This window comes from Simochromis diagramma, unplaced genomic scaffold (assembly GCF_900408965.1).
Source record: "Simochromis diagramma unplaced genomic scaffold, fSimDia1.1 OVJJ01000361.1, whole genome shotgun sequence".
Lineage (NCBI taxonomy): Eukaryota > Metazoa > Chordata > Actinopteri > Cichliformes > Cichlidae > Simochromis > Simochromis diagramma.
In genome coordinates, this window is record NW_024386860.1 from 15,202,205 (window position 1) to 15,227,770 (window position 25,566).

Sequence of the window (25,566 nt, forward strand, 5' to 3'; positions counted from 1 at the left end):
TTTAGATACTGTTAAGGCTTAAGGGGATATGACTACTGTGACTGACAGACCAAATCATCTGACACATATTATGGTTCATTGTGAGACGCTAATTGCTTCAGTTTTAGTAAATGAAATTCTATTATTTTACTAGTATGTAAATCGGCAGTTATGTCTTTGTGTTACATCCATACATTATACGTGCAGCTAACCAAGACAGAAAGACGTATCTCGTAACTAAGCACCTTACTATTGGCTCAACCCCCACTCCACCCACCCACCACCCCCAAGTATGGTGTAGCAGCCAAAATACTAACAATTAGGGTTCAAAATGATGTAAAAACAGCTACCTATGGGGACACAAATGGTAAACATTTAATAACAAACGTCATTTTATTTTATGTAAAAGTTTACAGTGCAGTTTGTCAGATTACATCGCTTTGAACATAGACTTTTATATACGTTACATTTGCTTGTAAACATCTTACAGTGTTGTGTTGTTCTCTATTCTGTTTCACGTACAGGAGTCAGCTGAGTTAAATCATACTATTTGGACCTTTAAATGGTTTGCACAGGTCAGCGTGTTTCTGCAAGAACACTGCATGAATTTGTCTGTGCAAAGAAAAAGATGGCAGACATCTCTTGCACACAAGATATTAAATTAGTTTTCCTCTGGCTGAGCCTCCCTGAAAGATCTAAAGACCAGTGAACACAGGAGAGAGAATAATTTGGTGTGAAAGCATAATAAGGAGTGTCTGAACAAAGAAACAAATTAAAAGAATTTTCTTAAAAAAATAAGTACTCCTCAACTTGTTCTGGTCTTGTTAATAATTTTGAAGTAACTCCTGCTGACAGCCAACAACGCTGATTATCACTCACAAGTTGTTCGTGAAAGAATCTCATTGGCTTACTGAAGCCATACTTTAAAATCTGCAGGAAAGGAAGGCAACAAAAATGTGACAACTAGATCTGATTCACATGGTGCTGCTGGCTTTCTCTACTCACACACTTTTTGGCAGAAGTTGTTGGGGTTCTCTCTGCATTATTGTAGGGTCTGGTCTTTGCCTTACAATATACAGTAATGCACCTTGAGACGATTGTTGTTGCGCATTGATTTGGCGCTGTATAAATAAATACAGTTCAACTAACTTGAATTAGCAGACAAATGATGTGGAAGATTTTTTATTTTATTAAACTGAAAACTGTGGAAATGGATGTCCTCCTCTCTAGATTTCAATGCTAAAGAGCTGAAGAAGTTGAATGAATGCAAAGCCAAAAGCAGCTTGTATTGTATGCTGGTCTTCTGTCAGTCTCATGTATGAGAGGTTTACCTGCACTGCACATGTCCAACGAACCAGGAAAAGGTGCTGGTCTCTCAGCTTGTGCAAATCCAGACTTTGTTAACAAATTCGAAACTGAAGATCCCAATTGAACAGCAGAGTTAAACCTGCTTCCAGAGACAAGATCCAACTGCAGCCACAAGATGGCAGTAATTTACCAGCAGGCAACAGGAGAAGCTTCAGAGGACAAGAGTGCTGTTTTAGATGCAAAATGCCCAATACGGTCGTTGAATTGGTCGTGTAACGAGTCATCTGTGATGCCACCAAAACTGAATCATAATTTATATTAGTGCTGAGGACAATGCATCTTTTTAGGCTTTGCCAACACGAATTCTGCATAATCTTAAAAGCTCTGAGTTCCTGCCCTGACATATCCATAAAAATGGTGATCAAAAACCAACACGATCATACATTCATATAAAAGCACAACTACCTAAAATTGCAGATCCACAGATTTTAAAGGGTAAGCATCGATTGCCTCGTTTCCCCCGATGCAAGGTCACTGATATAAAGGATAGACACAGCCACCTTGACGCATTCAGTAATTTGTCGCCTTTTTAAGCCTTGGGTTTGGCATCTTGGCTGTCTAGTATTTTTTTAAAAATAAATATATAAAAAGAAATTCACTAATCTTTAAGTCAGATAGCTGAACTAAAAATGCGTCAAAGGAAATCAAGCCCACAAAATTATTCACTTAACGAAGGCACTAGTGTCAACTTAGTCTGCTGTTGTTCAAAACATTTAAAGAGGTGAAATATATAAAAAAATGACTGTTGTACAGTCGTCATAAAGGAGAAAATTATCTATAGAGGCCCTATTCATGCTTTTTAAAAAAATATTTAGATTAAATGCATTAATAATAATAATAATAATAATAATAAAAAAACCAACAGAAAATGAGAAACTTTGCATTGTCTTAGGCTGACCCTACTACTGCTGTATTTTCCAACCTGTTGTCAGCATGTCATGTTGTGAAGACCATATTCTTTTGATAAGATTAACATAGTTTCGCCGGCTAGTTTAATTTGACTCTATACCATAACACCATATTGTGAGAATCTGGTGTTTGTTTGGACTAACAGTTAACTGAGCGGCACCCTGCAAGTTTTTATTTATTCATGCTTATTTTATTCAGACAATCTCTGGTGGAAATTATGAGGTTTAACCACGTTTGCTCACTCATAAAATCTGGATTTAAATATATTGCACATTATTAAATCCTGCTCTCGTTCTTTAACCCGACTCTCGTGTATAGCACAACAGCAGGGCCGTCCATCTGTAGTCTTTTCCCTTGTTTGAATGCTCAGTAGCCGAGTGCTTATTGAAGCAATAGCATTTAAGTGCTTTACTCAAGGACAGCTGCACTGTCCTCTTGAGGAAAACACATTAATGAAACAATGATCTAACTGCCAAAATAACTGGCCTGCTCTGTGCTACGTAGCTCAGTTAATGCACTGTGTCTCTGCCCACTGCACGCTGATTAAAACCTTAATGGTGTTTTTGTTGCAGGTCCAAACTTTCATCTGGCAGTACCTTTCTTCTCAGCTCTTTTTATTGATGTAATATACAAAGAATTGTATTTCTGAGAAATTATACATCATATAAACATCTATTTTGATAAAAATAAATAGCTAAGGTTTATCACTGCTATAACTCCTCAAGACTTTATGACACCATTTGTGAGAGGGGGTTTCATTTTCTTTCCAAATTTCCAGATCTTAAATCGTTACCTTTCGCATCCTAAATTCCACCCCCTCAAAAAATCTATAGGAATATTTTCAGTTTGTTATTTAACAATAATACAGTGGGGCAAAAAAGTATTTAGTCAGCCACCGATTGTGCAAGTTCCCCCACTTAAAATGATGACAGAGGTCAGTAATTTGCACCAGAGGTACACTTCAACTGTGAGAGACAGAATGTGAAAAAAAAATCCATGAATCCACATTGTAGGATTTGTAAAGAATTTATTCGTAAATCAGGGTGGAAAATAAGTATTTGGTCACCTCAAACAAGGAAAATCTCTGGCTCTCACAGACCTGTAACGTCTTCTGTAAGAAGCTTTTCTGTCCCCCACTCGTTACCTGTATGAATGGCACCTGTTTGAACTCATCATCTGTATAAAAGACACCTGTCCACAGCCTCAAACAGTCAGACTCCAAACTCCGCCATGGCCAAGACCAAAGAGCTTTCGAAGGACACCAGGAAAAGTATTGTAGACCTGCACCAGACTGGGAAGAGTGAATCTACAATAGGCAAGCAGCTTGGTGTGAAAAAATCAACTGTGGGAGCAATCATCAGAAAATGGAAGACATACAAGACCACTGATAATCTCCCTCGATCTGGGGCTCCACGCAAGATCTCATCCCGTGGGGTCAAAATGATCATGAGAACGGTGAGCAAAGATCCCAGAACCACACGGGGGGACCTGGTGAATGACCTGCAGAGAGCTGGGACCAAAGTAACAAAGGTCACCATCAGTAACACACTACAACGGCAGGGAATCAAATCCCGCAGTGCCAGACGTGTTCCGCTGCTGAAGCCAGTGCATGTCCAGGCCCGTCTGAAGTTTGCCAGAGAGCACATGGATGATACGGCAGAGGATTGGGAGAATGTCATGTGGTCAGATGAAACCAAAGTAGAACTTTTTGGTATAAACTCAACTCGTCATGTTTGGAGGAAGAAGAATACTGAGTTGCATCCCAAGAACACCATACCTACTGTGAAGCATGGGGGTGGAAGCATCATGCTATGGGGCTGTTTTTCTGCCAAGAGGGACAGGACGACTGATCCGTGTTAAGGACAGAATGAATGGGGCCATGTATCGTGAGATTTTGAGCCAAAACCTCCTTCCATCAGTGAGAACTTTGAAGATGAAACGAGGCTAGGTCTTCCAACATGACAATGATCCAAAACACACCGCCCGGGCAACAAAGGAGTGGCTCCGTAAGAAGCATTTGAAAGTCCTGGAGTGGCCTAGCCAGTCTCCAGACCTCAACCCCATAGAAAATCTGTGGCGGGAGTTGAAAGTCCGTGTTGCTCGGCGACAGCCCCAAAACATCACTGCTCTCGAGAAGATCTGCATGGAGGAATGGGCCAAAATACCAGCTACTGTGTGTGCAAACCTGGTAAAGACCTATAGTAAACGTTTGACCTCTGTTATTGCCAACAAAGGTTATGTTACAAAGTATTGAGTTGTATTTTTGTTATTGACCAAATACTTATTTTCCACCCTAATTTACGAATAAATTCTTTACAAATCCTACCATGTGGATTCATGGATTTTTTTTTTTTTTTTTCACATTCTGTCTCTCACAGTTGAAGTGTACCTCTGGTGCAAATTACTGACCTCTGTCATCATTTTAAGTGGGGGAACTTGCACAATCGGTGGCTGACTAAATACTTTTTTGCCCCACTGTATATAGTTTAAAAAGTCTAGGGATCTAGATTTATTAGGTCTTGATGCATTCTCAATCATCCAGGTAAGTAAATCTCCAAAAGTTGATTCTGTTCATCTGGACGTAGCGTTTTGTGGGAGAAACGTTTCGTCACTCATCCAAGTGACTTTTACAGTCTCAGCTGACTGCAGGTTTCCCCAATCTTATAAACAGTGCATTTGCATAATGACTGAAACCAGCCCACTGTTTATAAGACTGGGGAAACCTGGAGTCAGCTGAGACTGAAAAAGTCACTTGGATGAGTGACGAAATGTTTCTCCCACTGAAAACGCTGCATCCAGATGAACAGAATCAACTTTTGGAGATTTATTAGGCTCCTCTGTGAAAAACAATACAGCGCAGTGTCATCTGAGGGTGTGAAATACAGTTCTGTGCGATGCTGCTGGCATTGCAGAGATATGCACAAGGTGTCCTTTGTTGTCTGTGCAGCTGCAGTATTGTACGAGGAGAGATAAAGAGTGTCAAAGTTTGCCTTTGGATGGTGGATCGGCGGCTGTGGAGCAACTCAGACGTTTGTCAGCATGTTCTGTTTCTAAGCTGTTTTGAACTTAGATATTTTACTTGCAGTATCTGGTTAGGTTTAGAAAGTCAACAGACTGTAAACATGGATATAGCCCCTGTAACATTACTCTTTGGTTTTAGTTTGAGTCCTCAATGTCAGCATTTTGATTAAAGCCGTGTCGCCTGATTGCCTATTAGAACTAAGACTAATAAAAAAAACTAGAACTTCTGAAAACTAAAGTCTTCATTGTCAGCCTACACCACTCACCACATCATATTATTCTTCAGGTTCTTCTGTAAAAAAAGTCTCCAAAATGCACCAAAACCACAAACATGGTTGGAGGGTTCCAGTTTAATGACTCCAGTTGGTGGAGGTAAGACTTAGCAGACAGCTATCAATCAGCTACAGCTGCCTGTGCGGGCACACCCACCAATTAAAGTCTCCAAGCCCCTAACCTTACAGGTGTCCAAATGGATGAAAATGAACAATAATAAACCAGCTGTCACAGCTGTTATGAAGGGGCAAACTATCACTGACATGTGGCTTCATTTTTAGTTCCAGAAGTTGCTATTTGAAAGAGACTCTCAGTGATATAGCTACAAGAGACCATGCAATCTCAGTGAAACGCAGCTCCATGTACTGATGACAGGCAAACAACAGTGATATGAAGAGAGAAGTACTGAGTTGAAAAAATTCTCAACTTCAGGGCAGCTGAAGCAGAGAACATCAGTGATTGATATGGCGGTGTGGAAAATATCTATAAATATATAAAAGAGGGTTACTTATGCATCTTGTGTCCACTGGCAACCAAAAAAAAATGGTTTTATATTTTTTTTTGTGCATTTTTGTGGTTAAATCCCCAACATAATGTACACAGTTTGGTTACTTACTAGTCAAAAGATATTCTTAGGTTTCCTCTGAAGGGAACTGTGACCTAAATATTCATAAAATCCAGTCTATGGGCCTCTTTCAGCAGGAATCTTTGCTTTATTTTCTGACTTGGATGATCTTCTAAGCAGTATATTAAAAGAGCATCTTGTTTTTATTAAACTCTGGCTGCTATCTTTTGCAGCGTATGGCAGGATAGCATCCGTGTGAAAATCTTTTTTCCCAGTTCAAACTTGTCATGCTGTTACAAATATAAGGTGAAAATGAACAGGAACCAACCCAATACACACACACACACAGGAGCTGTGAGCGAAAGGGCGTGTTTTAAAGCGGCATTTCTCAATCCATCACCGCTGCTTTTTTTTATCTGTCCTGCAAGGTGGTTAATGGAAATTAATTGCATTCACTTGGCATCCCAAGAGTAAAATAGTCTGTGATTAAACAGCTAAAATGAAATCCGGCAGAGCTCTGGGCAGTGATGACCTGGCTGGGTAACAGCTGCTTTCAGACAGACAGTATCACAGATTGCTGGCTATATTGCCAATACAGACTTCCAGTATGAGGTTCATCTTCCTTACTGCACAGCCAGACAGCCAGTATAATTAGATATTGATAGAAGGGCAGTAATTAATGATTAGTCTGCCAGCAACATTATCTGCCCTGCAATTTCATCCACATGTGCTGCGCTGATTGGCCTGGAGGGTCACCAAAACACAGCCAATCATTTGTCATGTTCCTTGACCTGAATCTGTTGTAATGGGTTGGAGCAGAGCAGTGATGGAAACCAACAAAATTCCCAGTCCCTTCCACAGTCAATAGATTCAAGAAGGCAGCGAGCTCCAGGCGTGTACGAGATAGATTATCTTAATGATCACAGCAGTCTGGTTTGACCAGCTTTCAAATAAAAAGATCTTTGTTTAAAATGTTGAAGTCCCCTTAAGGACTTTAATAATACTGAGCTGATGAGTATGCACCATGGTCGCATCACAAAAATGATACAAACCACCAGAAAATCCTTAATAAATGGCCCACTTAGATTCCCATAGCACAATCTGAATTGTTTAAAATGTATAAAACATCAAACAATTAGCTGTTTATCTTTAGTAAAGGACACATTGTTGCTTTTCTTTACATTGCATAGAGTACATTTTTCTTGAAAAACTGCAGTTTTATTAATATTAGTTAGCGACATTGGGAATAAGGCAATACTGGAATGGGCCAGATGCTCTATTTAAACATGCTGGAAAGCTTTGTTTTTTCCACTGTGCAGGGTTAATGTGTAGCAGCATACTATAATTCAAACCAAACACTTTCCCACAACTAAACAGGCTTTTAGTGAGTCAAAAGCTCATGTCACAAGCAAAGAGCGGACACGTTAACAAAACCCATTTTATAAATAGTTTTATATTAAAAAAGTGTTTGCTGATTTTTCTAAAATAAACTCAGATTAAACTAAGAAATTTATCTGCAGCTGGGTGGAAAAACTGGGGGGAGATGTTTCTCCTTTCGACCACATATCATTAGTTACAATAAACTCCATCCTATCATCCAGCCCTCCCTTGGTCCGCTGTCAGTTAATGTTAAATCAATTGTCAGGAAGCTGCGTGGGCTATTTGATATGAGCTTCACTTTTCAGAAAAACACATAAACAAGGTTGTCCAGCGCTGCTACTATCATCTGAGGAATATTGCCAGGACACGATCAATACTGAGTTTTACCAAGACTCAAATGGTCATTCATGCTTTTATGTCCTCTCTGTTAGATGGCTGCAGTGGTCTTTTAGCAGGCATTAAGAAATCAATCAACAGACTTTAAATTGTTCAAAATGCATCAGTTTGTATGAGAACCAGGAAGAGTGAGCACATTCAGCACTGGCTGGTCATTTGTTTTAAAATTGATTTGATGTTTCTGGAGTTACGTAAAGAGGTGAAGTACAAAAGGTGTCTCCTCTATCTGGCTGAACCTGCACAGTGAACACAGTCCAACATAAAACTGAATCCAGCTCAGACACAAGGAAGGTCAACACAGCACGAGGAGTAAAAAGTAACACAAACGGAGAAGCAGAACAGACAGCAGAGAGATTTATGCACACAGACGACAAAACACACCTGAGGGTCAGCAGGTGGAAACAGTTAACTCAGGTGAAGACAATTATCTCAAAGTAAGAGGTAAAACCAAAAGATGAAAAAGAAAACTCCAAAAATAAAACAAAAAACAACCAAAAGGCAACTAACACTCAGACGACTGAACAAGTTCTCAGGCACCTACTCATAAATGGGACAGAGGGAGCAAAGACGAGAGACTAGAATAGTAAAATCAACACAGAAAGCAAAACACAAAAACAGTGAAATCCAAACAGGAAGCTGAGATGAAGGATATCAGAAGAACTGAAGCTTAATGTGATTATAAAAGAATGAAATCAAAACAGGAACTCAACAGTGATTCACCAGAATCTAAAACTCAAAAACACACATCCTGAGACCGTGGCAGTTTCGTTTCTCACACCCGCCTCACCCTTTCTTTTTTTCTTCTCCAGTATATATATTAGAGCCTTTCTTTCTTTTCTTTCTTAACTTTTGAGACATGTTTTTCTTTTATTGTTGGCGCTGCAATCCAGTTTTTTTATTTCATTTTTTTAACTTAACAGCTGTTTTTGAGATCTATTCTTGGTGTTTTGATATTATAATATTCTGTCAATGGTATGGAAATCCCAAAATTGCTGTTTATCTGGACGTAGAGTTTTCAGATAAAGACCCTGAAGTCACTGTAGCTGAGTCCATTAATTGCATTACTTTTATTTGTTTTTGGAGCATTTTATGTCTAAGAGAATCCCAACGGGCCCACTCGCTCTGTAAAACCAAAGAAGGAGTCATACAGGCCTGGTGTGCTTTTCACAAAACTTTTGTTTTTACAAGCTGCTCACAGCAAATTAAATAACTGCACTCACAGCATTTTTTTTGTTTTGGGGGGGTCCAAGAGAAATCATTAATTTTGACTGATGTTTTACCTCAGGACTCATGTGACTGTTTCTGAAGAAGGAGAAGGTCAGAGAAGAAAAGGAATGGATGAAGCTGCACATTTGCAGTTCCATGAAAGAAAGAAGGTAAGGCAGGGTTGAATTCCTGTTTGTCTCTGTGAGGTGAGTGTGACAGGAAGTTTGTCGTGTCTGCCTGCAGGAATATCTGTAATGTGTGTGTGTGTGTGTGTGTGTGGCCAGTTTGTATTCGTGTGTGTGTGTGTGTGTGTGTGTGTGTGTGTGTGTGTGTGTGTGTGTGTGTGTGTGTGTGGCCAGTTTGTATTCGTGTGTGTGTGTGTGTGTGTGTGTGTGTGAATGATGGCTGTGTGTCTCAGCCAGGGTTATGCGTGTGCACCAGTGCGTGTAATGAACGTCACCATCAGCCCAACTCCCCTCCTCCGTTCCCCCAGCCACACTGCATCCTGTTTATGACCACACCATGAGCAGCACCCCCACCCCTTCTCCACCTAACACACACACACACACACACGCACAGATGACAGCTATATACAGTATTTCCTTTTAATCGCAGTTACATTTGGAAACAATCACTTTTTAAGAGGATCAGATTCGGTTTCTCCACTGACTCCATCAGAGTGAGTCTGAACCCACACGAGGAGTCTGTTCTTCGCCGTCCTCATTTGAATAATTGCTGGAGGCTGTTCGCAGAAATGCATAACAATGATAAATTGGACTTTAAGAACCTATCAGGCTATCCAAGGACAGTGTGCTGTAAAACAGGAAGGGACAGGAACAGATGTGGGACAGAGTGGCGATGTGGCGGCGTGCGACTGCTGCTCAAAGAGAAATGTGAGCAGAAATCTGGGACTCATATCAGCCTTTGAAATCTGAGATACTTTTAGGTGCCGAAAATGCTTCTGAGAGGCACGGAGGGCTCCACCATCCAGGTCATCTTGCAGATTTATGCAGTGGAGTCAGTGGTTGAAAAAAAAGAATTTTCTTTAATCTTTGTTGCCGTGTTTACATGATATCTAACAAGCTATAAATATGAGCATCGGGTGCAAAAACGCACATCTGCAGCAGCATCATTATCACCTTGTTGGTGGAAAGAACTGTAGCAGTGTTTACAAACAGTGTTGACAGTTCAGTAAGTAAAATATATAAAATATAAAAGCTAAATAGCTACATCTAAGAGAACTTAGAACTATGCAAATACACATTTGGAAAAAAAAACAAAACCCAAAACAAATAATAATGCCACTGCTGTCTCAAGACAAAGCTGTGATGCAGCTGTGAAACTTTACAGTTTTCAATTAGCAAATGAACCTTGTCAAAAGTTGATGATGAATGAATTTTTGCCCATCTGGTGTGCACAAGTAGTGCTGTTACACTTCCAAAAGGCCCATTAGACTACTGCAGTAACACATCTTGCGGCCAAAAATAAACTAAAGAGAACCAGAATCAGTATTTTAAGACATGAAGGCCAGGGACCAGTAGGTTTAGCCTGGGATGCTAACTCTTACCTCCATACTAGGGTCCTTTGCACCATCTAGGCTTAAAGGTCCGTTCGTCCATCCATCCATCCATCCATCCATCCACTTCTTGTCCTGCTGTACTCCCTGTATACCTAGTCCATCTCAGGGCTAATACACAGACAGAGACACACACAACAACTCACACTCACGTTGACTTACACTTAAGAATCACCAGCTAACCTAATGTGCAAAGGGGAATTCCAAAAAAGCTCCTTTCTGGACCCACCCTGCATCCACTGGCTCTATACGGAGCTTTACAGATGGACATCTACATGTTTTAGCTGTGAACTGTCACCAGAGGGCAGTGTCAAAAATATGCGGAAGACCTGGTAATGTGGGCTGTTCATGTTTATGTTTGTGCTGCTGCTGATCCTTTAGCTTTATTACTTTGATGGAAAGGATAGAAGTCAGAGCTAATAAAGAATTTATCTGGTTAAAAACAATTTCAAAACAAAAATCAACACCTTACCTACAGCAAGTGTCGTGGCCATCGGGCTATGTGCTGCTGGCTTTTTGTAGGACTCCATAGCCTCTGAACAGGCTGCGTTTCCACAGTCCCCCTCTCTGCAAATTGTTAAGCTGACAGACACCAGTGCAGGACCAGGACTAAAAAAATACTAAACAAGCTTCCTCATTCAGGCGAAGTGTGAATCCCACTCAGAAGCACGGGGAAAGTTGAAATCTTGGCCAGTCATGTTTTAGATCGTGCTTACAAGAAGAAGCCTTTTAGACAGGGGAGTTAAAAAGGACAGACATGCAGTATTTAACTGAAAAGACAACGAGGAGCTGAAGAGCTTTTAAAAGAGTTGCATTTTGTTCCTGTGTGAGCATCCTTTCAGCGTACACAGACCTCAATCACTCTCTGGCACAAATGTGCACAGTCAGTTTTGCTTGGGCCTCATTTGGCTGCGACTGACGCTGAAGGTCCGTATTATACAGGCTGAATGTCAGGTGTGTTGTGGAATTTGGGCCAAACCCATGTCAAGTCCAGTTAATGATTTCTGGGCCACATCTGGCTCATACCACATTTGGCATTGCTACAACCAACCTTGTTCTGCTCGTTGATATTGATAGTTTTAAAACCCTTTCTCTTGATCCCCACAATAGGACTGATATGTACCGTCTGCGCCAAAGTCTTTTACATTGTAATGATTAATAGCATTATGTTAAATCTGTGAGCTAGGCTACAGTGTAGCTTTATGCTGTATGCCTCAGACTACAGGCTTCCTGCCACAAATGTAAACACCCGTTGCCTTTTTGCTGATCTTTATTACTACTTTTTTGGCAGTAAAAACCAGTGTATATTGATCAGTAATACTGCAGATAAGTAAGATATAATTGATTTAATCATTATGCTATGCATTAGCTCGTGTTTTAGCAGTGCTGACATGCTCCATTTTTGCAAAACATTCAAAAGATCAATTTTCAAAGCTCTGACAGTCTGTGTATGGATCAGTGTTGATTCTTAAGTCTGTTTTCCTTCTTATATTGCAGTGAAAGTAACTCTTGTTCAACATTTATTAGCTAAAAGTGCAGCATAAAATCAATTTCCCTCATGATGGCAAGGCATTCCAGATATTCAAGCACACATGCTTGTGGTTGCACGTATACCTGCAAACAACAATGTTACCTATTAGAGCTGGAATACAACACAGCACTATAAAGCTTAACAGCCAGCATGCATGTCCTTCCTAGACTGTGTGATGGCCTTGTGGCTCCATCGTCTTTCTGCTTTGAGTTTGGCAAACAGGAAGTTTGAGGAGTAGTTACACATATTTCTTTTGTACTCGAGACCCTGATAAGCTTTTCCTGTATTTACCTGTTACTCCAATTGGACGTCCTCTATTAATTACATTTTGTAAACAACTATACCCCCACCTACAGATGCACATGTGCCATGGTAATACAAAGATATTTTTAGCCTTAGTCTCAACTGTACTGCGAAGCTAACGTGACAAGTATGTCAACATAAAGAGATCAGGATTAACAGTGAACTACAGGCAGCAGGCCAGATGGAAAGAGAGCAGTTACTGAGTTTAAACTCTATGTTCCAGGTGAGAGAGTTTTCATGCAGCATACCAGGCTGGTGCAGCAGACGTTCTCTAAATGAACCATTAGTTTTTGAAGCGGGGGGCCAGTGGATGTCCAGCAGAGCCCGGGTGCATACTTGTCTTCTTCATGCTTAGATCATCTGAATAATTGATTGGATACATCTCATACTGCCGTAGGACTGGAGAGACGTGTTGGTGAAATGTCAACACATTTCCACCCAATTAGCCCATTCTGCTGCGCATGAACTCTTTTGAAGAGTTATAAGGGCAACGAGACTGCGGTGTGGAAAGCAGAGTGGTTTTTCCATGCAAAACTAATGGCCACGGAGGAGCACCACACCAACATAAACGCTATTTGTAAGGCCCCAAATGTACAATATAGCAAAGTGCAATACACACACTGCACTTTGCATTACAGTCAGATTGAGGAAACAAACACAGGACTGTGGAGCAAAATGAACCAAAAAGCGAGCTTTAGTTTTAAGCTGGTGATTACTTAAAGGGAAGCAGGAAGCATGCGCAACAAATATATAAATGATATTTATGAGGTGTCCAAAATGTTAAATTTCGTTTTGTTTGCAGATGATACAATTTTTTATTGTGCTGGGGACAAAATGAAAGAATTGGCTGAATTAATGGTTTCTGAAATGGAAAATAATTTTCCCCTATCTCAGTTATTGTGTTGAAGTGTGGGGGAATACATATGCGACTAATATAAATCCTCTATACTTGTTACAGAAGAAAGTGGTACGAATGGTTCATAATGTTAAATATAGAGAACATACAAATGATCTGTTTATAAAATCGAAATTGTTGAAATTTGAGGACTTAGTGAAATTACAGACATTATTATTCATGTTCAAGGCAAGAAATAATACATTACCTCTTAAGTTACAGAGTTTGTTTGTATTGTGTTCAGGAAGTGGGGACAGTAGAAGGAAGTTTTTTTTTTTTTTTTTTTTTTTTTTTTGTGTCCCGTTTGGATCTTTAGCCATCAGAATTGTTGTCTTAAGGCCAAGAAAGATGCCAAGCGGATTTATTTTACCAAGTGGATCATCATGGCCTTGCCATATTGGTCCATTTGATTGACCTTTATTATAATTATGAATTTATTTTATTTTCAGTTGCTACAAACGGGACAGACATGACTGGGGGATAGGACAGGGAGAGAGAGTAGAAGGAAGTTTGACTTTAAGCATCAGTTTGCTAAGACCACAAAGGCCAATGTGTCTGACAGTTAAAGGTATAAGAATATGGAATTCTCTTCAAGATAATCTCAAGAGTTGTACAAATATGCACCGTTTTAAAATACAGCTTCTTCCCCACAGCTGTCAGACTCCTGAACTCTGCCTCCTGACATCTGACCCACGTTAACACATGGACTGAACACACACACACACCCACAATGGACAACCGTACCCTCAAACACACAATAATAACATGGACTGAACCACCACTCACAACCACTAGCACTTTATATAGCCTCTGTAGGAATTATATCTCACTTATCTTAACTGCACTACTGTATAGCTCTGTGTAAATAATCATTCTGTACATTTGATAATTTTTAACCCTACAACTGTTTACAACTTGCATAGTTCCCATTTCTGTATAGCTGTATATCTCAGATTTCTGTAAAGTTATTTATTTCATATTCTGTATAGTTTTTCATATTTATATCCTGTTCATATCCTGTACATAGCTTGTACTCACTACAGCCTGTACATACTTATAGTTATAGAATATTCACAACATACTTCATACCGTGTACATTATAACATACCATAACAGACCCATTTCTGTAATATACTCACATATCTATATTATTGCTAATATATATTGTAATATATCTATATCACTAAAGCACCTCTGGATAGATGCAAACTGCATTTCGTTGCCCTGTACCTGTGCATGTGCAATGACAATAAAGTTGAATTCTAATTCTAATTCTAAAATGTGTTACATACTTAAAAGGATAAATCAATATGAAGAACATGAAAGTAATTTGGGCTAAATGTGGAAGGAATAATTTTCATTGCCATGTAGTAGTGCTGTATATTGTTGATTATACTGATTTGTTGTTTAGTTTTGCATTGTTACATATTGATACATGTCAGAGGGTTTTTTGGGTTGTTGGCGCCCTCTTGTAAGAATAATTAGATTGCAGATAGGGGGCAGGTGCTAATAAGAATTTATTCTTCACCCATGGGTGCAGTGTTATATTAATGAGAAAGAGGATTTGTATGTAGGAAATGAAACACTGTTGAACCATGTGTGTGAAATAAAGAAAGAAAGAGAAAGAAAGAAAGTCCAGTGGGGGACTAACAATAGAAAAACAAAAAATGCTGTGAAGAAAGAAAAAAAGAGCTCCTATTTCTTTTTCTTGACACTTCTATTTTTCCTAAATGGAAGAAATGTAAAACAAAACAAAACAAACAAACAAACAAACAAACAAACAAACAAACAAACAAACAAACAAACAAACAAATATATATGTATATAAGAGAATAAGGAAAAGAGCTGTTCAAGGAATCATGAGGCTACTTAATGATGTCATCTTAGATATTTCACCCCAAGTGCTTTCCCTGGCTTGTTTTATGCAGGTGGTATAAATGTGAAAAACCCAAAGAATAACGCGACTTCTTTCCCAGGAACAAAGCGAGTGTTGTCCGCTCGTAGTTTTGTTCCCGCTGAAAAAATTACGTTTAAGAAACGACTTCACTTTAACTCCTGGATTTATGAAGGACTTCGGAATTAAATAATTTTATGATAATCCCAAAAGCTGGCAATACATCAATGCCCCGAATCAGAACATAGTCAGTGCAAAGTGAGCTACACTACAGCCTTCGGTTTACTTGAATTTTTTTTATTTAATTATAGCCAATTATCTTTATTTACAGAGCATAAAAACTGTCACAGAGTGCTTCAACAGGGGAACAACTCTATTAAAAAAGATCTTTAATAAAGCTGTGTAATGTTAATGTGGAGATTGCTGAGAATAAGATAGTTATGAGATGAAAAAAGCAGCAGTAATTTACAAGATGATCTGTGTCGCTTGTCAGTTGTGTTGAGTGTTTTTTTTTGGTTCTTTGAATTGTGGGATGTCATTAACTAATTTACTTGTAAAGGGTGTTCCAGTTTTCTTAACTGGAAGAACGAAAGGAAATAGCGAAGCACCTTTCCAAAGTATTTAGAGGATTTGATTTGTCCTTTATTTTGTCCACAAAGAAAGTTCTGGGTGACGTCACTCAGTTAGGAACTGTCCTAAGCAAAATTGACTATTCAACCACAGTCAGTCTCAGTGTAGGTGAACAGATAAAAACATCTGAAATGTGAAAGTAAAGTGACTAAAACAGAGACATGAAAAAACAGAAAAAGCCATACAGAGACAAAGAGAAAAACTACAAGAATGGGAAAAAACTACAAAAATGCTTGTAAGATCAAAACTTAAAGACCAAAACATCTCAAAAACCTCCAAAATAAAAAAAAACTTTAGGCAGTTATCTTTGGCCTTTAGTGTGCGGGGAGATTTCCTCTCAAAGCCAAGAACATAAAAGAAACACAATGCCTCCAAGATCACAGCTTGAAGCTCTGAACATACCTCAGATGTTCCAGGAAAGGGTTTGTCTGACGGATTCCCGGCGGCTGTGCTGTTAAGCCAAAAGCTGCTCCATCAAAGCCTCTTTGCCTCTGAAGTATGACAACCTGGCCATGACCAGCATAAACCCATTGAGAGTAACGCCGGCCATGCATATGGATTCCATATGGGTGATTCTGTGTGCTGTAACAAGCTGAGGTGATGGAAAGCCGGGCAGTACCAGCACTCTCTCGTTTTTACCCGCTGTGCCAAAGCCAGGCTGAAGCATGGGGCCAAACCACCAGTATAATGCTCTGCTACGACTGACTACGGGTCAGCTCTAATTGTTCAGGTTGAGTGAATCTGGCAAAGTGTTCCTAGCTTGGAACAATGCAAAGAGAAAACAAGCCCAGATTGAGTTTTATAGCCTCGGGGCAAAAACTGGCAACGTGAGGCGAGCAACTGTATTTATTTTTATTTTGTCATGTTTGTGTTTTTTTTTAATTATTAAGTGGTGAACACTGACAATGCAGATAATTTTGTTTGAATTTTGATAATTAACACATTTATTATTTTTTTGTAAGGCAACAATTTTTTACCCTCTTTTGTTCCAGGGGGGGTGTATTTGATGTCAGCGGTGAATGATTGCATACCAGTTATAGCCTGCAGCTTCACTCGACTTTCATTGCTTCCACTTGTATTCAAACACTGCTGCAGGGGCCAAAGGTCTTCCCCCCCATTCATCAGGCGATGCATGCCATCCAACAAAGTGCTGCATATGGAGGAAAAATCTGCAAGCGAGGCAAATCAAGAGTCGAGGCAGCGGAGGAGGTAGTGAGGCTGCAAACATGGTATGTGATCTACAATCAGTAGTGCTGTCAGAAATCTGATGATCAAAACAGATAGCATGGTTTGTTCCAACCAGCAGCCTTGGAAACATTCATCTGTGCATGGTGAGGGATGATGGGAAGACGGGAGGCATTTTCCTCGGGGAAAGTTACATCTGCCCCGATTAGTTTTTACCTCCATCATTCAAATTTCCCCTTCACTTTTTAATGCTGCATCCTCAGATCTTGGTTCTGAGATATGCTCCCAGACAATGTTGATGTTTATTTTCCTACACGGGTAAAAACACGCTGTTTTGATATTTAGTGCTAATCACAAAGCCCCTCTGGTAGACTTTCACAGGAAAAGTTCAGAGTGTTCTGTCTCTTTTTTTCTGTAAATAAAATCCTTGTGAGATTGAAACTGTTGACATTAAACAGATTATAAATAAACTAAAAGTTGTGTTGTGTTTAATCACATAGAAAAACAGCACCAGCTTGCAACAGCTGTTGTTGTCAAGGAGTTTCATGATTTAATATAAAGACCCTGCAATATTAGAAACCTCCAGCAGAACCATCCTCAGGCAAGGGCAGCAATCTCCATCAGCTGGTTTTGGACAGAAGAGAGAAAACAGGAAGAGCACAGAAAGCAAACAGGAAATCACTGGCTCTGATATGAGGTACCTCCCAAACACATTCAAAAACAGTCTTGCATTAAAACCTCCTCGTTAGGCATTTTTGATGATACAAAAATTAAACATTTACTATGTCTTACTATGTCACCAAGAACCACATGGACATTAACCACTACTGATTTAGTAGGAAAGAAAGTCACACACCTGCTTATTTGTAGGAAAGTAGTTTCCCATAGTTAACTTGAAAGAAAGAAACTTAAAAGAAGTCTTTGAAAAAGTCAAAGATTTCCTAAAATAAACAGGAAAAACGTAGGTTGGATCTATAAGTTACCTAGAAAGCTAGCACTTAACCTAAGTTGAACTGGCTCGGCTTGGGGGTGATTCTGGCGTATGAGGCCTTTTGTGCGTGTCCAACTCGGAGGAAGCCTTGGAGTAAACCCAGGACACACTGGACATATATTACATCTCTTGGCCTGGCATTCCTGTGAAGACCTACAGGAGTTAGCTGGCATGAGTGATCCCTGGTGCCCCTGAACTCCAGAGTAGGAAAAGATGGATGGATGGATTCAGTTTAATTTCAGGATAAATGCTGTGGCTACAGCGCTGTGTTTTGTTTTGAAAATTCTAAGCTATTTAATCTGCTGTCTTTGATTAATGCCCCAGGCTCGTTTCTTCCCCACAGTAACCAAAAACACAGTTTTATGAAATAATGATTATGGGAAATTCTGGTGTTTCTATGTTAATAAACAATGAAGATGATGTTTAAAGGGTGGCTTTTATGCTCATTGTCAATGCCACATTTTTTATTTTTCGACTGAAAATGAGGAAAAGTAGAATATGTCCACTCTAAAGAACAAATAGAGACTAGTTGAAATATTTCCGGCTCCAGCTCGCCCTCCGGATTTGCACTTTTATGTGAGACAAACGAGCAGTGGAATCAAAAAGTTCAACAGCTTATAAAAAAGCAAACACTGTGTCTGATTAAAAATTGGCAAATCACTCCTCAAGGTTGTCTCTTGGGGCACCGCTGCAACACTTCCAGCACTGCTACTCTGTGAAAGTCCCGCTCTGAACGCTTGCACTCACATCTGTTTGAATTAGATCAGAAAATGGAGATCGCTGAACTTGAAGCAGACAAAGTTGCAGACAAATGTGGCATGTAGGGTTGGTTGTGAGCGAAAGTCGTGTTTGTGTCTTTTCAAAGTGTTGTGAGGGGCACAGTTCAAGTCGTTTGCGGCCACAACGCTTTCTCTTAGGACGCTACAGTAGAGCTTGGCATTGACAGTCTGACCCTGGGGGATAAAATCACAGCCAGGGCAGTGTTTAAAAAAGCTCACTGAGTATCCTCGTGGCCATGGCCATGGCCCTGACCCGATCCACAGCCATCAGGCTTAGACACTGTGGACTCCTCTAGTCTACTATTGGCTCTCAGGATAAAAGCCAGAGACCCTGCTCTCATCGCTAGTAATCCTTGTCATAAAGTCAGGTCAGTTTGACACTGATGTTGATGTTTTCTCCAGGGAGTGATCCAAATGTAGCAGCAGACTGGAACGCTGACAAAGCTTCGTAAGAAAGATGATTTTTACAGGGGCAGCGGCCAAAACCGCCTTTTGCTTTTTATAGGTGGAGTCACAAGGCTTTGTGATCAGCTCCTCGTATGTAAGGGAAAATTCTGAATCTTTTGCAAAGCCTTCAACGTCGCATTTCTTATACTCTACATGTGAGTCTTTTTAGATTAATGTCAAATATCCTGAATGAGCATGGAATTCAAGTTTCAAGTCAAAAACTAAAGGTTTGATCATTTTTAAAGGAGGAAAAGATACAAACTGCAGATGCACTGCAACATCTGTTCTAGTCAGAGTGATACCCTCCACAGCTTCTCCAGTTCATTCTGATTGTTGCCATTATTGTCAGCGAGCTAAACATATGGCTCATGCAACATGACTAATGACGGCACATTGTGTAGTCTTTATAGAGAACAGATCGTTGTCAGATATTAGTCACGAGGCTCACTGCTTCCCTCTCTGTCTCAGGGCAATGCCACTATCAAAGAGCAGAATCTGCTAATGGAGGCCAGCTCCAGCTTCTGGGAAGTCTTTCAGTCTTCGATTGTTTTTGTCCTCATAAATGCCCGTTCAAAATTAAATTATTGTGCGATGAGTCATGTCACCCATTTGGGCGAGTCACTGTTGCCTGATTGCCATCCCCTCCCTTACTCAAAGATTATTTATTATAGCTGTAGCTTAATTAAATGTGTTTACATTTTAATTTTATCTGTGATTTAATCTTCTCGGGATGAGAGAAGAAAACTGCTTTCCATGACGGACTTGTTTGAAAATATGCATGCAGACAATGGAAGTTTTGTAGGGATAATATATTCGATTTTGCTCTCGATTGTGTGCGCTCATGCATCCGTCCCCGCAGCATAATGATTTGTTTATGTTTGTCTGTGCTTGTGGTGTGATGACAGCTCGGGAATGTGCTGTCTTTTATGAGACACGGGCATTGCACTTTTTTGTCAACGTTCCTTTGGAATAGGGCGAAAGGTAGAACGAGTACTTTCTTGTCTTGTCATATTGAAGAATGACTCTCATTTGTAGTTGATAATGTGCCTTCAAAATCTTTATAAATCACTGAATTTTCACATCCCTCTGGAGTCACGTAGGTCTCCTTTATGTGAAAGTGAGACCTACACTTTCACTGACACACTTATAAAAATGACTTTCAGACCTTCGTTGAGCACCTGCACTGATGTAAACAATAATATTGTGATTTTATCAATGATCTGCCACCTAAAATAATTACAAAAATGTATTTCTTGATCACTTTTGCACTTTTCAAAATGCACATGTAAATTTAGATGCAACTAACCACAGTTTTAAAGGAAAGCTACTTTGTACATAGCATATATGTATATTTTCTTGGATCTGAAAACTCATTTAAAACATTCTTGTGGCCTTCATATGTCAAAATAATTATAATAAATAATATATAAAAAGAGCAGTCTGCGATTATTTTCCCCAGGGCTGAAAAGTTTCTCCATGCAAAGCATTTACTGAGTCCCTGGATGCAGAAGGATATCTGGATCCGACTGAGATATTTTCAGAGCAGGTTTAGATCTCCCAATATTTATTTTTTTCAATCTGATTTGATTTGATTATGTTTTGGAAACTGTGCTACTGTTGACTGAAGACAGTAGGAGAGGGTGAAGACATATTTGGAGGCAATACGAGAGAAGGAAAGGCAAGCGTGAAGAGGGGGGAGAATGGAATTTAAAGCCCTTTGGTTGGTTGCCTCAACGTCCACCTTTGCTTTAGCGTTAATTAATTATGTCGCAGGAGGTGCAGACATGTTGCTATGACGACAAGTACGGGGTTCTAATGGAAACCCAGTCGATCTGAGTTAAGTCGTGGCGTTAAGTTGATCTGAGTAGGTACTGATAGAAAAGGGACTTAAATGTAGTGAGTATGACTGGTAAGGGTTACAGAGGAAGGATAGTGGATATACTGGACAAAGGATGTTGAAGACAGAGGTGCCGGGGAAAAGAAAATGAGGAAGACAACAGAGAATATGAATGGATGAAGTGATGGTGTGACAGAGGAAGGTGCTTGGGATAAGGTGAGATGGAGGTAGATGACCTGCAGTGGTGATGTCTAAAGGGAGAAGCCAAAAGCAAAATTTGCAGGGGTAAATAATCCATCAAAACATGGGTCGAGATATTAACCCAATACCAAAAGTCACACAGGCCCAGCAAGCAACCATTAGGCAACTACAGGTTGCTAGAGAAAAATGTTTTTGCCCAACTGGTCGGTGAGTGGTTGCTGGAGATTGGTGCCAATCATTATCTGATATTAGTTGCACAGAGGTATTCACTGCTGTATTTACAAACTTGTAGTTGCTTTGGTTACTAGCAGATTACCACTGTCACCTGTAGCTTGCACGGAAGATCATTAAAAGACATTGAAACTGTGAAAAATGTGACACAAACCGGAAACAATGTTTAAGGTACAAAGGCTCAGGCAGAGAGGTAGTCAGTGTTACATTTGTGTCTACAACTGAAACAGCTCTACGATGAGAGGTCTCTACAGATGAGAAGCCACGCCCCTTTGGAGGTGGTCCATTGTTAATCATGTGAGTTGTCACATGAGCCAAGGTATGAAAAAAGGTGTCGTCATTATCATCACTCGGTCATCAACCAATCTTCATGTGAGCTACTGAGGTCATCGAGGGCGGGTAAGCTGACGGTTGGGGTCGAAGTGGTTAAGATAGGATCACTGCAAACAGTGATGATTTCAGCCATTTATGGGACTTGAGCTGCCTCGCACACACATGTTTAGATGTGTGGAAGTCTCAATGTCACCCTGCCTGTTTAGCTCATTACATGATAGCACATTATCCAGCGTCTCATCTCTACTCTTGCCCTAAATTGTAGTGTTATTCAGCTTAAACATCCAAGAACAACGACAAAGACTTCCTATTGAAATCCTGCCACCTCCCATTGACTTTGCCATTACTCAACCTTCAGATAAGGATCACTAGTCAGGATAAGCTCAGATAAAGACGGAGACCGACATTATTCAACAGTGTGAATAATTGAAAAGCCTGCAGTCAATTTCCGGAAGAGAAAAGAGGAGGAATACAGTGCCAGTGACGGTCCTTATTGGCGGTGGTGTAGGTCTCCACACCGCGACAGAGACACTTGCCTCAGTGCTGTTGTGGTGGGTGAAAGAGGACAGGTGGGGTGTCCATCACCCATGCAGAGAGGACAGAGAAACCTTTAAGTCAGCAGGATTCATTGTTCAAGGAAGGTCAGTGACAAGGTAGAAATGAAATAGGGTGAGTGGCGAGAGTGATAATAGCTCATCACAGTGGAGGTCTCCGATTCGTTTCCATGCACTTCATCATGATCTCCCAACAATGACTTCAATTCTACTTAAGACAAGGTCGCACTGTTCAAACGTGGCAGCTCACAGTCTCTGAAAAATAATGTAAAGGTTACGGCGGGTGGACGAGAGTGACTTTGACGAGTCATGCCGTAGTTATCAGACCTAACGGCAGATGTGGGCAGACATTCTTCCACCTCCACCGAAAACTTTCCACACAGTCATTTTCCACCAACCTGTTTCCAACATCATTCTTCTGTGTTTCCAGTCAAATCTTTTAGCAAAACTAACTATGATAAGATCAAACAGGAGGTGGAGGTCAGATGTTACTCCTACAGTGTGTATTGGGGCACATGTAGGCATTTCTGTTTGTTGAAATATTCTCTTGTGATTCCAGTTTTGTGTTTCATCCTTTTAAACAAGCTTAAAATGAGTCAGAAACAGTTCTGGGAGCAGTTCAGAAACTACGTCCTTGGTAAAACCAGGGACTTCCCAACACTTACTGTAAAGGGAAAATGCTCTCGTGTTTTCTGAAATGCTGTTTTTCTTTTCGCTATTGTGTTTATCTCCCCAGGCCCACTGTAATTTACTGCACATTTTTCACTCTTTAATCACAGTAAAGTACTCACGCCTGGATTTACTGGCACAGAGGTTATAGTGTGCCTACTGTGAACTTTAAACTGTAATACTATCAGCTTAATAATTGCCATTATGTTGTTATTTGCACTCACCAACCACTTTATTAGGTGTTCTACTGTTAGATAATGCAAATCAGCCAATAATACAGCAGCAACTCCAAGCATTTAGGCATGTAGACATAGCCAAGATAACCTGCTGAAGTTCAAACTGATCTTTAGAATGGAGAGGAAAGGTATGTTTAAGTGACTGTTGCTGGTCTGGTGAGTTTTGATTTCTGCTGTGAATTCAGATGATAGGGTGAGAATTTGGGACAAAGAAGAAAGCATGGCATCCTGATTTTATCAGTGGTTCAGGCTCATTGTGGTGGTAAAATAGTGTGGGGCATAATTTCCTGGCATACTTTGGGCACTTCCTGACAGTTTTCATCACTTTATGACCACAACGTATCCATCTTCTAAGGCCTGCTTCCAGCAGGATATGCACCATATCACAAAGTTCGGATCATCCCAAGATGCTTTCTTGAACATGGCAGCGAGTTCACTGTATTCAAATGAACTCCACAGTCATCATATCCCAGTCTAACAGAGCACCTTTGAGATGTGATGCAATGGGAGAGTCACATCATGGATATGCAGCTGACAAATCTGCAGTCTGATGCTATCATATCAGTTTGGACCAAAATCTCTGAGGACTGTTTCCAGCACCTTATAAATCTGTTGCTTTGAGGAGTTAAAGCAGTTCTGAATGCAAAAAGGAGTCTAATTCACTACGAGTAAAGTATACCTAATAGAGTATTTGGTGAGAGTAGAATAGTAATACTAACAACAATGAATACTGATATACTAATGGTTTGAACATGTTTGTCCATAGTTCAAGCTATTATCTGCTTGAGTTACTATAATACTTTAAAACTACCTTTCAGTCATTATGTTTTTCTTTTTATATTCAAACTATTTTAATGTATGCTTTTCATCTTTGTTCTTTTGGAAAAAAATAACTTTTTATATATTCTTCTTTTGTCATATTTTACTATTTATCTTTATACCACTCTGCTTATTTAATCTAACAGTTATTCTTGACCCGCAACTAAGTAAAAATTTCAATAACATATTTAAAAGAGATATTATGATATGAGACAGGATAATACAGGGAACACGAAGAGTCTTTACTGGCAGGCAATAAATAACCGGGGGTTGGGGGGGCCTCAAACTCTGGCCTCTGAAAGAGTTCAGTGTTCAGTACACAGGGTGCATGCTCTCTCACATTGTAAAAACACAATTTTATACTGTAAGTATATACCATAGCTTATATTTTTTTTTATATTTTTGTCTACATACATAAGTATGTGCAGCATTCAAAAGTATTCAAAAAGAATGTGTTTTTATTACAGTGGAAATATATTCTAAGAGATAAAATCTCTTAACAACTCCGGAAACATTTTATATTTTTACTAATGCATTGCCAGAGGCTTGATCTGAGAAATATATATATATATATATATATATATATATATATATATATATATATATATATATAAATATATATTAGGGGTGCAACGATACACAAAATTCACGGTTCGGTTCGGTTCAATACTTTGGTGTCACGGTTCGATATTTTTTCGATACAAAAAAATGTTCATGCATTTTTAATTTGTCATTTATTAAAATTATAAATATATATTTTAACTCAAAAGTACAGTTTTTAAATTTAACCCTAACCCTTGTGCGTGTTTTTTATTTTGACAGCGAATGCGCACCTGCGGACCACTTATGTGCAGCCCTGGTTATTTAGCTCATCATATTGCAGCCACAGAAATTCTTTTGTCCATGAAACCATAAAGCTGCACTTTCTTTTTGCCTTATAGTCTGATTTGTCATAACTTCTCCGTTTTGTGGTAAGCTTTTCTTTGGCTGTCACTTCTTCACCCTGACCTGTCTTATTTGGCTCAGCAGAACTGAAATGCTTTTACACGCTCACTCACATAAGCTCAGCGATTCTCTGCGCGATCAACCTCTCACATGTTTAAGCTTGCTGCGGGAGATTTCACTTGTCATGTTTGCATAGTAAGCTAACGATTAATAAGACGATGTCAGAGGAATTGGTGCACAAATTATCATCACTCACAGATCAGTGCTGTCGCTCTCTATACACAGTTCGCACGATTGCAAAGTGAAAGCAAAAAAACAAGCGCAAATTCAAACGCGACTTCAATATGTCACATATTGACAGTGGCTCACCGATGCCAATGACATAATTACCCAGCTACATTTCTGAAAGAATG